General features: G+C 41.4%; 1 protein-coding gene and 1 long non-coding RNA gene across 2 annotated transcripts in view; one reads left to right on the top strand and one right to left on the bottom strand.

Annotated features, from left to right (window-relative positions):
* The window catches only part of ZNF804A (zinc finger protein 804A), a 240,386-nt gene extending 231,964 nt beyond the window's left edge, over positions 1 to 8,422 (top strand). Inside the window, exon 5 of the mRNA XM_083495934.1 lies at positions 8,411 to 8,422. The gene's annotated coding sequence lies outside the window, so the exon portion shown is untranslated. The remainder of the gene's footprint in view (positions 1 to 8,410) is intronic.
* Positions 8,423 to 9,762: 1,340 nt separating this feature from the next.
* LOC310704373 overlaps positions 9,763 to 15,413 on the bottom strand; it is a 30,768-nt gene continuing 25,117 nt past the window's right edge. The window contains exon 3 of the long non-coding RNA XR_014524742.1: positions 9,763 to 10,304. This is a non-coding gene — a long non-coding RNA (uncharacterized lncRNA). The remainder of the gene's footprint in view (positions 10,305 to 15,413) is intronic.

The raw sequence follows: 15,413 nt of genomic DNA, 5'->3' as shown, positions 1-15,413 counted from the left end.
AGAGCAACTGTAATCAACAAATTACGCTAGTAGGACTACAAGAAGTTTTGTAAGGAGAAATATACGAAGTGTTACAAAATAGAAAAATATAGAGATATTGGTTATGAGTTTGAAATGCAATAGGGAAAATAAGAAATGCATACTAAGAGATTAGATTGGAAAATTTTCAGACAGGACGGATGGAAGTCAAAAAACAATTGAATAAGATGTAAAACTATGTTTAATTATTGTTGAAAATGGTATGTTAAAAAACTTATACACACACACACACACACACACACAGCCTTTCATTGGTGGGAAAGCACTAGTAGACACAAAGCCCTCTGCACAGCTACATGGGAGCAATGCCTACTGATATCAATAGGAATGACCTTAAAGTATCTAGATGGAATTGTGTTGTCAGCTGCAAGCACCAATTCCATTGCTATTTAAATGCTTCCGGTAATCTTGCTCTATCTTTGTCTGATTAGATCACTCAAGGTCTGGTTTTACAAAGATAGCCATGGGCTTGCAATAGTCTTGGGGGTGGTGGGGAACTCTTTAGACTGTGGCTCTCCATGCCTTACTTGCCGTGGGGGGTGGTGGCCTTTGCTTCTTTGCTCTGGCTCTATAAAACAGAAGCAATTGTCCTGTTTTGTCTTTTTTCCCCCTCACAGAGCTGCTTTATAGATAACTGCATTAAAGATTGTGAAGTGCTTGGATTCTCCAGTAAAGAGGCCCGATAAGTGCCTGGAGTAGATAACTCAATTGCTAAGGCTGGAGTGGTGGGGAATGAGGTTTACAATGAAGAGAGGAGGACAAAAGCTTGGAATGTGTTTGCTGTTCTTCAGAATCACAGTCAGAGTTTAAGAATAGCAGCTGTTAATTCTAAACAGCATTGCGATAAAGCTCTTCCTTGTCGTTCACTGCTTGGTTAATTCAACTCAAAGGGGCATGTCCCGTTCCTGAAAGAAAAACAACTCAGTTGTTTCTAATTTTAGCCCTGCACAGAGGAAGTATTTTCAATCACAGGTTGTGCACATTCAGTAAGTATGTGAACACTTTCCTGAAGCACTGTTGAGGTTGCAGCCAAAGCATTGGCTAGTTTAGTCCAATTCACAATAGGTGAAAATCACCCCATCTGCTTCCACCTTTTCTTGACCCGCATCACTTTCTTAAATTACCAGGTCACAATGACACACTGACAACAGAAGATTCAACAGGCAGAGTCTTGCTTCAGTGCAATTGTTAAAGGCACCCGAGTTCTCTGGAAGAGCCTAAATTTCGGAGGGGACTTCCAGGGAGGAAATAGCAGACTAGACATCGACTGCTGGCACTCCTGCCAGCAGCAGAGATAATTATTCAGTGATAAGAGGTTATCAAGACATAAATCTTGATGGCCAAACTCCCTTTTGAATTAAGGAAGGGTGAAGGGTAAAGACTCAAATGCTCAGAAGAAGGCATTCATCATTACGCCAGACACACAGAAACCTTTGAGGGTAAAGAATTGTCTAGAGCAGGGTTTCCCAAACTTCAGTCTCCATCTGTTTTTGGACTACAATTCCCATCATCCTTGACCACTGGTCTACTGTCTAGGAATGGTGGGAGTTGTAGTCCAAAAACAGATGAGGACCCAAGTTTAGGAAACCCTGGTCTAGAGCAAGAAAAAATAATCAGCCCACACATTGCATAATCACCCTCAAATTAGGGATTCAGGTCTGCAAAGCTCCTTCTTTTAGCTATTACTAAGTCTGGAAAGGCATATTTGTTTGTTGCCTGTATAGGATATTCTGTTTCTTAATGTTTGATGTTTTGTTGTGGTTTTATATATGCTATAAGCTGCCCAGATGGACAGGAATAATAATAATAATAATAATAATAATAATAATAATAATAATAATAATAATAATAATAATAATAATAATATCAGCAGTGTAAGTCATAAGAATCCAGTGGCATTTCTATAGCCCATCCAAAAATATTTAAAAACAAACCCCATTTTGGCACTTGCAACTATATTCCTTTTATCTATTATCTTCATTTATTCATTTTTCCTCCCGTTTTCCCCCCAACAAGCTCAGAGTGGCATGCAAGTTCACTACCACCCTCCTTTTATCCTCTGTATAGACCCATGCATTGAGTTTGACTGAGAAATAACAACTTGCCCATGCTCACTCAGTGAGCTTCATAGATGAGTGAGGATTTGATCTCCCTAAGCCTAGCTCTAGTGATGTATGGAAGTGAGAGCTGGACCATAAAGAAGGCTGACCGCCAAAGAATTGATGCTTTTGAATTATGGTGCTGGAGGAGACTCTTGAGAGTCCCATGGACTGCAAGAAGATAAAACCTATCCATTCTTCAGGAAATCAGCCCTGAGTGCTCACTGGAAGGACAGATCGTGAAGTTGAGGCTCCAATACTTTGGCCACCTCATGAGAAGAGAAGACTCCCTGGAAAAGACCCTGGTGTTGGGAAAGATTGAAGGCACAAGGAGAAGGGGGTGACAGAGGACGAGATGGCTGGACGGTGTCCTCGAAGCTACAAACATGAGTCTGACCAAACTGCGGGAGGCAGTGGAAGACAGGAGTGCCTGGCGTGCTCTGGTTCATGGGGTCATGAAGAGTCGGACACGACTAAACGACTAAACAAAGCCTAGCTCATAACACTCATGATTAGTCTGCATTATTCCCCTGTCCTTCTTGGTGCTGTTTTCCTCCTTTTTTTACCCCCATGGCCCTGGGCATCATATGTTCTCATGGGTGTTTAATGCTGTCATATGTGGTTGTGACCCATATGATGACATCAAAATGCCACCTTTGATACAATGGCATAGGACTGTGCCTATTGGTCCATTTAGCTCACTACCATCAATGCTGCCTGGCAGTGGCTTCTCAGGATTTCAGACAGGGAGTTTTTCCATGCAAAGCATGTGCTCTCTGCTGAGCTTTGTCCCTTCCCCCAATGTTTACATGGCATCTGGATGCTTGTAGAGAAAAGCACATAGGTCATCATAGCCAACAGCAATGTGGGTCAACTAAGGCGTGCCAGAAGAAAAGCTGAAGTCCGGGGGGGGGGTTGGGACTGCATAGCACTGAAACAACATGAAATCTTGGCAAGCGTAGTACTTTTTGGGTAATATGTTGGGCTGCAGAGGATGTGCTGCTGGAGAGAATTGCAAAATTAGAATGCTTGGCACTGCTCTGTACGTTCTTGTTCACTTGAATTAATGCTTTAATAAGGTGAAGTTCAGTGGTAGAGCATATCCTCTGGAAGGCAGGAAGCTGTCTTATTCTGAGTCAAACCAGAAGTTCATCTAGTTCACTAACCTGACCAGCAGTGGCTTTCCAGAGTTTCAGGCAGAGTTCCTAGTCTCCTATGGAGATGCTACGGGGTTGACCCTTGGACCTTCCACCCTGATCTAAAACCTTTTTCTATGCAGAAGGTCCCAGGTACCAATCCCTGACTCTCTCTCTCTCTCTCTCTCTCTCTCTCTGTGTGTGTGTGTGTGTGTGTGTGTGTGTGTAAAACTCTATAGTACCTTTCCCCGTATAGTTAAAGCTATGGTTTTCCCAGTAGTGATGTATGGAAGTGAGAGCTGGACCATAAAGAAGGCTGATTGCCAAAGAATTGATGCTTCTGAATTATGGTGCTGGAGGAGACTCTTGAGAGTCCCACAGAATGCAAGAAGATCAAACCTATCCATTCTGAAGGAAATCAGCCCCGAGTGCTCACTGGAAGGACAGATCCTGAAGCTGAGGCTCCAATACTTTGGCCACCTCATGAGAAGAGAAGACTCCCTGGAAAAGAACCTGATGTTGGGAAAGATGGAGGGCACAAGGAGAAGGGGATGACAGAGGATGAGATGGTTGGATAGCATTCTCGAAGCTACCAGCATGAGTTTGACCAAACTGCGGGAGGCAGTGGAAGACAGGAGTGCCTGCCGTGCTCTGGTCCATGGGGTCACGAAGAGTCGGACACGACTAAACGACTAAACAACAACACCTTTCCCCAACACAGTGCCTTCCAGATGTTCTGGACCACAACACCCATCACTGCTGATCATTGGCCATGGCGAGGAGTTGTGGTACAGCACATCTGGAAGGAACCAAATTGGGTAAGCCTTCCCTAGACAGTTGACGCCAACTACTGCATGCCGTTCTAAGTGTGATGAGCTCATGATGTGACTCATTATAAGAAATCCTCCTACGGTTCAAAGTTGGCAGGATTTTTTCTTCTTCCAGATTGAAAAAGAAAGTCAATGGAGAGGATTTATTTTAATGTTGATTGGTATTTGCTTAATGTCATCACGTTTCAATAGAGCATTTCTTCGTATTGCTAGGTAAAATCAACATACGTTCCTTTTATTTACCTCTTGCCGATTCAATCAATAATTAACACTCCTGCTTATCAAAATGGCTCAACGACATGTTTAACTTACAAAGCAATGGGTGGCCTGTTATTTTCATTTTCTTCATCCAGAGATCTCTGTTGCATATTAACTGAATGCCCTCCCCACCCGCAGCCATTCCATTACAAGAGTGAAATACCGACAGTGGTAATATGATAGCAAAGTAAATGTCATGGGTTTAAAGGGACTGGGAGGATATGTATTTGCCACCTGCAGAAATCATATGTTGATTAAATTTATGAATGTTGCTCTAATATTCCAGATATGACTATCTAGTAGCATCAGGCAAACATCAGTGTTAGATGCCAAGCTCCTGCAATATTGCCACCAGTTCATTCACCGTACCTTTCCTCCTTTATCAGAGAGGCCAAACACATGCAATAACGTGCCATCAAACTGCAGCAGGTAAAACTAGCCTCTGAATATTATTTATTGGCATGTGGATGCAGATTACATGGGCACTTTATTACTTGCTAATTTACCACCTGCTGACTGAAGGATGGTAAAAGTCTAGTATTTGTTTTATAGGAATTCATTATGCCATTAACCTTTCACTCCTCTGGGCCACACGGAAGGGTTTCTCTGGTTAAATCACTCCTGTAATAACCTTTTCCAAATGAAAATAGTGATTCATATCATTCTCATGGAAAGTGCAAGGCTAAGTAAATGATTTCTGAATGCTCTATATACAAAAGCACATTTTTGCAACAACAAGTTGGTTGGATTGCAATCCCCAGAAGAACAGCAGGAAGAGTCAAATGTGCTGGGTTGTTTTTTGTTTTGTTTTTGTCTCTATGGCTTACTTTCCTGTTTCGTTTAATTTTGTCGGCTTAAGTAACCAGGTCCCTGATATATATTTATGTCCATATATCTGTATGTATGAATTAAAGGAGAGAAAACTACATTTACTTTCAAGTGGCATACACAATGCAAATATTACGTGTTTCTGCTGTGTGGTGGAGAAGTCCATCTCAAGTGCTCTACAAAGCAATTGCCTGTAGTTATGTTGTAAAGTAATACAGCTTGGAATGGCAACATTACTGGTTTCATTCCAGTTGTCTTTCTTGCTTCTCACATTGATCTGAGAAGGAACGCCAGACGGCGCACAGATCCTAAACATTTACACCCATATATTTCTCCTCCCACCAGTGCCAGAATATGCTACTGGAATGCCATGTTTTATGTAATGCTGAAGTATTTTTAGCTTTTGGCATCAAACAGATCAAATGACATTCTTGTCTCATTTATTTATATACCATCTTTCATCAAAAGTTGAATCCAACAATTTTTTTAAAAAATCAATCCCAATAAGACCATAAGAAGACAGAAATTTTTAAAAGGCAGAAAAAGGTTCACAGATGAAGTGCTTTTTTCGGGGGGGGGGGACACAGGTGTATGCATGCCCCTAAACCTTTTGTGAATCTAAGTTTGGCCTCATTGAGGGGCAGTATTTCAATATGAGTAGTAAAATGAGAGTACCCCTAGACATTTTTTTAGGGGGGAAAGCACTGCACAGATGCATCACACTTTAAAAGCCGATATGAATGAAAATGTTTTTCCCTGATGCCTAAGAGACAGTAAGAATCATATTGCAAAGTCTCATTGGGAAAGACATTCCATAATCTAGACATCACCACTGAAAACTCCCTCTTATGCATCCCAGTGCTCTTCATGTCACCCTAATTTGAATAGAGTTGCTATGTCATGAAGTAACACCATCCCTATTGGGCCATTCTCAGTGAAGAACCATGTTGTGCCGCTTTTTCTTCTGATTGAAGCTCTGCTGCTCTTTGAAGCTAAAGGAAAGACTGATCGGCCATTTGCCACCTCATATTGAATATGGTGGGAATCTTTACCCCACCCCCTTGTGTCCATTCTTCTGTAGGACACAAATGGAGCCATAGAAGTGTGGAGTCATTTTTCAGCCTAGATGATCATACAGTCTAGATGATCATATATGGTCCACTTCATGAACTTATCAGGCAGTCTTCAAATTCCTGTGGTAGAGGCACATGCCCTCTCATCAGTAGGGAGGTATCCACTTGTTCAAATGAACCTATCCTCTCTTTGCACACCTAAATCTGTTCTGGGTTTCCCCCCAGTGCTTCAGAGCAGATTTGGGATGCTGGAGCGCAAAGAGAGAGGAAGGAGGAGAAGTTACATTGCAAATATGGAAACTCCTGCACTGCAAGATCTGCTTAGGTAACAGATCATCCATAATCTGCGATGTGAGCACTTGTGGGGACCTGAGCAGATTTGCCCCATGAGAAATAGCAAGCGTTGGTGGTGGGAGTCCATGCCATTCATAATTTGTTGTTGGTTTCTTATTATATTATGTACATGATGGCAGAGGATGGCTGCCTGTTTCTCCACAATGGGGACCGGAGTGCCACTCATTAAGCATATGAAATGGGCCCTTCATACTATCTGCAATGACAATAATTTCCAAATGTCTCTATTAAGGACAGTAGCAGTTGTTGAAGTAGCTGGTTGTTTTCATCCAAAGTTTCACAACAGCATTTCCTGCCTGTTCCAAGCAGACACACTGGGGCAATATGTACCATGTTCAAAACAGTTTGATAGTTGGGCATTTGGATTATTGGTACATCTGTCTAAACCAGAATCCTGGTCCGTCAGACATTCTTGTTCCAAATAAAGCCTTGACCCATAGTATAAAGAGCTCTTGAATAAAAGATTGATATAAACGGCACTAATTAGATTTTTGTTCATGTCGCTGAAATCATTAGTGGAGGGATATAAAATATCACATACATATTTTGCTAACACCACCTCTCAGTTTTTAATGTTTGTTCTGAAATTTGCATGTTTAACGATATGCTGTTTCCCCCCATCACAGTAGTAGTCAAATTATGCAAAAACTTAATTTATTTCAGCCTGTTCCAAGTAATTGTTTTCTACTGCTTTTTATGTTTCCATCTTTTAAAAAAAGAAAAAAGAAAATTCCATGAACGTATAAGAGCATAAACATATTTGTAACCAAAAGAAAGTAATAAGAAAGGAGAGAGAGAGAGAGAACTATCAGTGGCTACCCTGCAAGGGAAACAATATACTACTGCCATAAATTAAAACTTTTTCATTTTTGTTATTTTAAAGATTTTTTTCAGGAGGTCCACAATACAAAGTTTTGTCATTAATCACCAGTGTTAGTTGGCAGGCATCAAACATTTCAAATGCTGCCATATCTTGCCAGCACAGTCTGAATATTATTAGCATCATTTATATAAAAAATAAAACTTTGCCAAAGCTTTTAGAATTGCCTCTCAATTTGTTTCTGGCTCAATTGTATTTTATTCATTAGTTTTGCCACAATCATTAGAAACCATATTTGTCCATACCTTTAGTGAACAGATCACAAGAGTTTGTACACTCAACCAGGCAGCTGCTATGTACCACTTGTTGCAAGTAGGATAGCAAATCTGCAATTCATGATTTCCACACATCACTAAACAAAACCACAGGGATCAATGGGAAGCAGCAGAGTAAGTTATTACTTCATCCTTCCTGCAGAATGCAAATATATTTCCCTCTATCCACCATCATGAAAGGATAGCATCTCTTCCCATCATTAGGGCGTGTGGAATAGCGATTTCCCCTTAATCCCATATTAGGGAAAGATTTTTCCCCACACACTGTTTCTACACTTAAAGCCCAGCATTCACTAGGGACATAACAATCATTGGAAAAGCTCTACCATATTGTCTCATCCTTGTAGATGGGAATACGGGCTATGAGCCAGGAATATGCAGGTTTGAAAATCAACTCTCAGCAATTCACTTCCAATGCAAAATTAACTCAAACCCTTGGAAGATTATTGTCAATTGACAGTAAGGCTGCTTCTTCATTTATTTCTCACACTTTCCATCCTCAGATAATGAAGGCTGCCTAACAATAGTATTATAAAAATGAAGAGATTTCTTAACTAGTAAGTCAATAAATCACCTGTCAAAATTAACCTTAAAAATCAGCATAATAATCACTGCCTACGCTTAATGCACAGCAGCAGCAGATGTTTTCAGAAGAAAAGGTGATGAAAGCTCACTGGATTTTTAAAAAAAGGATTTGCAGAATCCTATAATAGAGCCAGGTGGGCAACCTTCAAGAGATGTCCCATATTCTGAGTGGAAAACGTCTTATCTCTTGTGCCATGCATCTGATGAAGGAGGGATCTGAGCAGGATTTTAGTGGTGGATCTTTGTGGTTCACAAACAAGGGGGTGGTTCTTCTGATACAAGAGAGTGCAGTTTTCTGGTTGCTAGGGCAGGGACAAGATGCACATGTTGAGGCGTGGCAGTGGGATGTTTACGCCAATGCCAGGCTTCAGCCAGCCTCTGCTGGACTTCAAGAAGCTAGGCGTTGGTGTATTTCAATAGTTTAACTGGTCGCATATGGACAGGGAAGTGCAGAAATTTTAATTGGGTGGGAAGAATGAGAACATGTAAGCACCCTTAAGCACTTTTGAACATTTTAGGGCTACTCAGTGTGTGGGAACGTGAGCTAGGATATAGAGCAGATGTGGTGAACCATTGGCCCTACAGGTGTTGCTGAGCTACACCTTTCATCATCTCAGCTTGCTGGGTCTGATGGGTATTGTAGTTTAGCAACATCAGGAGAGGCAAAGGTTCACCACACTTGATTTTTAGCATCCTTGAGGATAACCTTGCCCAGAAGGGGTAGAAGGCTTCCGTATTCAAGGTAATGGTGTAGTCCAGCTAATGGAGTTAGGACTTTTCATGCTCTTTGACCTGGGCAGGGTTTTGGCTTCCCCAAGTTACCATATTTTTTGCTCTATAAGATGCACCAGACCCTAAGAAGCACCTAGTTTTTGGAGGAGGAAAACAAGGGGGGGGGGATTCTGAATCCCAGAAGCCAGAACAGCAAGAGGGATTGCTGCGCAGCAAAAGCAGTGATCTGATCCCTCTTCCTGTTCTGGTTTCTGGGATAGCTGCGCAGCCTGCATTCGCTCCATAAGACGCACACACATTTCCCCTTACTTTTTAGGAGGGGAAAAGTGAGTCTTATAGAGCAAAAAATACGGTAGTTAACCAAGACCAACTACCTGCGCTCTTTATTCACCCACTTCCAGAAGATATTTGCAGTAATAACTGAGGCCCTAGTTCAACCCATCCTGTCTCTTGACTCTTCATTCTTGGTCTGTTTGCAGAACAACCAGCAGGCACCAGGAGCAAATGAAAAGAGGAAGTTCTTGAAGATTAGCTACTAAAATCCTTGTTTCACAGAACGAAAGGTGGGGGGGAATTCACGGAGGCATTAAAACAGACAAGTGCATTAACAATTTTAAAATAAGCTTTTTATTACTTAATATATTTTCACCCTAAATTCTAAGTATAGCGGAAAAGCAGAGAACACAGCAGCGCCGCATTAATTTTTCAAGCCCTAATGTGCTAGACAGGGAATAAGTTATTACATCTGTTGCCCTCTGGGAGGAAAGAATGAAAAGCACAAAAATGATTCTCCCCCGTTAGGACTGAATCACTGAATAACAGCTGATTTATGCAGGAGAGACACAAAAGGAAAGCTTACAGCAGCTTTTGTGTCATCATTAGGAGCGAACACTGCGCTCTACAACCAGTGCAGCAAGATTAGGAGACATGGCGGGGCTTATTTGTTCCCCTCAAGGGGGCCTTTACAATTAGAGGAGAATTTCAAATGAGCATCTCATGCACGCTTGATGATAATCTGTGTGGAAGATACTCCTTTTTCATGTCAAAATTGCAGCCTGTGTACCTCTCCTTGGAACATTCACCGGAGGAGGAGAAAGACAATTGCCTTGGAAGATCCCCAGACAATATGGCGGTTCCAGTTGAGGTGCTTCAGAGAAAGTTCCCACTTTGTGTTATGCTCTTGTGGAGTGAAATGCCAGACTTTTGGATCAGTTCCTGGAGGGAAGGAAAACTTCCCGTGAAGTTCTTCCTTTTTATGAAATGCGGAAGCATCTGCTGGTTTCTTGAGCAAATTTGGTAGGCAGGAAATGGAAGCCAGGAGTGCCTTTTCATAAAGATCACCTCCTTCCATATCTAAAGTCATTGCCAAGTACATCTTGATAGAGACCTAGAATAATGAGCCAGTAAGCTGAAAAAGCTACCCATTTGTGAAGAGAAAGGAACATTTGGACATCACAGAGAGAGAAGGGAAGTCAGTGTTTTCTTCCTGCCATTTAATAGGCACAACACATACACGGAAATTTCACCTCCATGGCTGTCCTTCTCCCTCCTGCCATGCAGAAAGGGCAGGGAAGGTGGTTTAGGGTCTGTCAGGGGTGGATTGGGGGAGGTATTGGATCCGTTATCTTGGAATGCCCTTCAAATGAGGATGTGTCCTGATACTGTACTTAGGTCTCATTCACTTGTACCATGCCTAGAAAGCATGGGTCTGAGTGATTTCCCACATGCCCCACTCTTTTCCAATTTGTTTGCAATAGATCGGAACAAATGGCAATCTCGGGGGAATCCAAATGGCCATTTGTTCTGATTGAGTGCTAAAAAGTGGTTTTCCATGGGGGAAAGCAATGGGAGAAGAGGAAGCCCATAGTTTCTCTCCCATTGGGATCACAGGATCTTATACTGAATCAGATCGATGTTCCATCTAGCTCAGGATTTTCCACTTTGAATGACAGCAGCTCAGAAGGGTTTCAGGCAAAACTCTTTCCTGAATATACCTTGAACCCAGAACTTTGAGAGCTTCTGCATGCAAAACTACTACTCGACCACTGAGCCAAGGCCCCTCCCTAATTAATGAGATCAATGGGAGGGGAAATTGTTTTTGTTGTTGTTTAAAGCCAACAGAGGAACCATTTCAAAAAGGCAGAGTGTATCCATCACCACCACCTTCTGCCTAGCTTGAGCAAGGCCAGTAGATCTTTGGATTAGGCTGATTTTTCACCTTCATTCTCCACCCCTGCCTTGTTATTGCTTAGCCAGTTTATAATAGCTCAGTCAGTAGGTTTGGGCCCTATGTTGGGCGAAATATTTCTGAATTGCAGGGTGTTGAACTAGATGATCCTCATAGCCCCTTCCAATTCTACAAGTCTATGATTCTATGAATTCTATACCAGCTTACCTGGGAGTTAGTCTCACTGAACTCAATAGGACTTACTTCTAAGTAGACACTACAGGATTGCATTTTAATAGATCATTTTTAAGGTCCAATTTCTCCCTTTGGGTTTCTTATTATTTCTTATTATTAGCCCCAAACCAACTACTCTAGGGAATTTAAATTGTTCAGTATTCTTTTTTCATTGTTACCCACAGAAGGGATGGAAGATAAACTGTTCCAAGGGTTAATATATCATAGTAGTGTATTGGCTGTGTGCCTGCCCCTTTAAGGAGAGACACTCAGGCCTGATAGCCATTTGGATTTGAGGTTTGGAAATTCTGTCAACACCCACACTTGATGAACAAACATGGTCTCTTGGCTGCCTGCAGTTCCAACCATCTGTTTGAATGACAGAATTCCTGCCTGTCTCATAAGTTGGTTGAAGTGTCTCTACTTGGATTGTTGAAGTGCCAAGTAGTATAAGTTCTGCAGCATCAAAGTGAATTGACTCAACAAATACCTCATCTTCTGTACAGTGCCTCAGTTTGGTAAGACGGTACTACTGGCACCACGAACCAAAACATTTGTAAAGAACTACAAAACTTTTAGAAGACGTCTGAAGGCAGTCCTGTATTGGGAAATTTTTAATGTTTGACATTTTATTATGCTTTCATATTTTGCTGGAAGCTGCCCAGAGTGGCTGGGGAAACCCAGCCAGATGGGCCAATATAAATAATAAAGTTGTTGTTGTTGTTATATTTACCTATATATTAAAATAGCAGAAAGGCTGAATGGGAGAAGCACATTACTATGGGTAGGTGGGTATGTAGTTGTCAAGTGGACACTTTGCTATACAGAGTATTTGATATAGCCAAACAAACCCAAAAGAAGCATGTTTGCTATTAACATTTTCCATGAAGACGATCCTATAACAGCCATTGGCTCTGGGTTGTTCTTACAGCAGTTTAAGTAAACAGAGCATTCTTAAGTTGTGCCTTCTCCCCGAACCCTTTATAAGGACCATATTGCTACTGCTGGTAGGATGCAGGAATAAGCTTTAGACTACAGCTTCCATTATCCTCAGCCAGCATCGTGAAGGGTGATAGAAACTGTAATCCATAGTATCTGGAAGGTAGCATTGCCTACCCCTGGCCTAAACTGACCCTTTTAGAATCAGAGCTTTGTAATGTGCCCTCTTCACAAAGGGGGTTCCACTTCAAGATCAAGCTGGTAGGTTTAGGGCCTCCTGGGCATGTTTTCAGGTGTTGATAAAAGAACTGTCTGTGCTATAGACATATCGTTTATCAGTGAAATGTGGTATGTTCCATTACCAAGCCTCTGGAAAAAAACCTGAATGACTGCTAGATCATAGAATCATAGAATCATAGAGTTGGAATAGACCACAAGGGCCATCGAGTCCAACCCCCTGCCAAGCAGGAAACACCATCAGAGCACTCCTGACATATGGTTGTCAAGCCTCTGCTTAAAGACCTCCAAAGTAGGAGACTCCACTACACTCCTTGGCAGCAAATTCCACTGTCGAACAGCTCTTACTGTCAGGAAGTTCTTCCTAATGTTTAGGTGGAATCTTCTTTCTTGTAGTTTGGATCCATTGCTCCGTGTCCACTTCTCTGGAGCAGCAGAAAACAACCTTTCTCCCTCCTCTATGTGACATCCTTTTATATATTTGAACATGGCTATCATATCACCCCTTAACCTCCTCTTCTCCAGGCTAAACATGCCCAGCTCCCTTAGCCGTTCCTCATAAGGCATCATTTCCAGGCCTTTGACCATAGATGGTATCCCAGGATATGTAATTAAATAAGTGTGGGGATTTTTCTTTTTCTTTTAAAGAATGAAATAAAAGGACAAGCATCACACAAACAATATTGGCTTTCTGCACATGATGAGTCATCAGCTTTGGTCATATATTATTAGACCATATGGTGGTGTGCCAGGATGAAAGTACTTGTGTATCAATTCATAATGAAGCCTCACTTTGCATCCTCTCACCATTCATCCAAAGCATCGTGTTCTGCATTTTCATGTTGTACAAGTTGCAAAGAATGAAACAGCATTCTTTGAAAAACTGTAATACCTGGCGTGATGAATTTAGTATTGTTCTGGATACTGTTCTCCAGTTCCTTGACATTTGTTTCTTTTTCTGCAAAAGAGGCTTCTACTTTTTTCTACCTCATTCTCAGGGCACTTGAGAATTTCTTGAGAATTTCTATGTGGGTATGAGCGTACCTTGTCATTGTGGGTTGTGTCTGTTTCTGGGTCTTACTTGAAGCACAGGCACCAAGGATGGCTCCAGAGTGCAGACCACTTATGAGATGGTCAATTGAATGAATGGAAGGAATACACACAAACACCCATTGGCTGCTTCAAGAGTAAAGCAAGCACATGAAAACCCCTGCATTATACCCATGAGATTTTCAACAAAATAGTATTTCTTTCAAATGCAATTTCTACTCTCATTAACTTATGGTTAAAAAAAATGTAGGAGAAATTTTCATCACAGCAATAGATGAATTGCCTCTTCTTCTTATGGTGATTGACAGTGTCTTATAAATAAGGATGGGATTTTTTGAAAATCTTGCTGCTGAGTTTATCCACACAGGGTTTTTTTTCCTCTTTCCTAATTCCTGTTTCATTCCTTGATCTTAATGAGAAGATCAAGTCTTTAAGGGTTCCATGAAAAATATGAGCGGTTCTTGCATATCATACACCCTACGTTTCTTAAAGGAACCAGCTCCTAAGCAGATATATACAGCAATGCCTGTAACAATATAAATATATGTATGAATTAATACTTATAAAATTAGGATGCAGATATATTTTTAAAATGGATTTAATAATTGTCACTTTTTTCCAGAAAAAGTCCCTGTGCCAGAGTGAGTGCACCCTGTCTCATCTTTAAAAAATGGGGGGGGGGGGGGCCAGTGGAAGGGAAACTCATTGGGACATCCATGTCACTGTCTGGTTTTGAAGTTGAAGTCAGTTGTTCTAGAGCAGGGCTAGAACTTCAGAACCAGTCACGACTCCTGAGTGCTGTGCCCACTGCCAAATATGCAGTGTTATTAGCCTGAGTAAAGACCTCTTTCTTACTTACAAATGAGACCCTCTCTGTGTGTTTGGGCAAGAGTCAGAACAGCTTAATAGCTCCAATATTGTAGATGAGACCTTCTAAATAGAATCTTACAAAGTCCTTCCATATATATATATTCTCTCTCTCTCTCTCTCTCTCTCTCTCTCTCTCTCTCTCTCTCTCTCATCTTCCTTTCACTGAACTGTGGTATTGGTTATAGGCTTTCCCCACTAATATGTACCATGCAGTAGGAAATTCCCAGGTGAACATATTACTTACTATATATATATATGCTTTTGTACCTTTAAAAGACTTTTGATGAATTCATTGGCTCAGATCTTTACATGGAGTCTTTTCAGTATGCTCACCATAAGTTGCTCTTTGTTCGTCTGCTTTGAAAAGCTCTTCACTGCTGCGCAGTCCTATCAGATGACAGATAGGACTGAATTCCACTGGAACCGTTCAGACTCTACCATTGTGATGAGATGCTAAGCTCAATAAGCCTATGAGATACTGTTGAAGGGACTGTGTAATTCGGACTTAAGGATGAGATGGCACCAGTTTGCACATGTGCAAGTCAGATGCGCTCTCTCTCTCTCTCTCTCTCTCACACACACACACACACACACACACTGTGATTATTGTTGTCCTGTTGGTGGGCAAGGGATAAACAAGCAGAGGCCTGGGAAGGGAACCAAGTTTGACCTGATCCTGTTAAAAATCTGTCTGAAATGTATAAGTGGCTTTTGGAGCGGCATACAAAGGATGAACAAGTTAAATCAGTGATGATAGAGTGGGCAAGAGATGTAGGACATAACATAATTTTTGAGGATTGGGAAAGATTGTGGAAGAGAGGGGTCAA

The sequence above is a fragment of the Podarcis liolepis genome, assembly GCF_965112155.1.
Source record: "Podarcis liolepis genome assembly, chromosome: 1".
Classification (NCBI taxonomy): Eukaryota; Metazoa; Chordata; class Lepidosauria; order Squamata; family Lacertidae; genus Podarcis; species Podarcis liolepis.
This window is presented reverse-complemented; position numbering and strand designations above follow the sequence as displayed.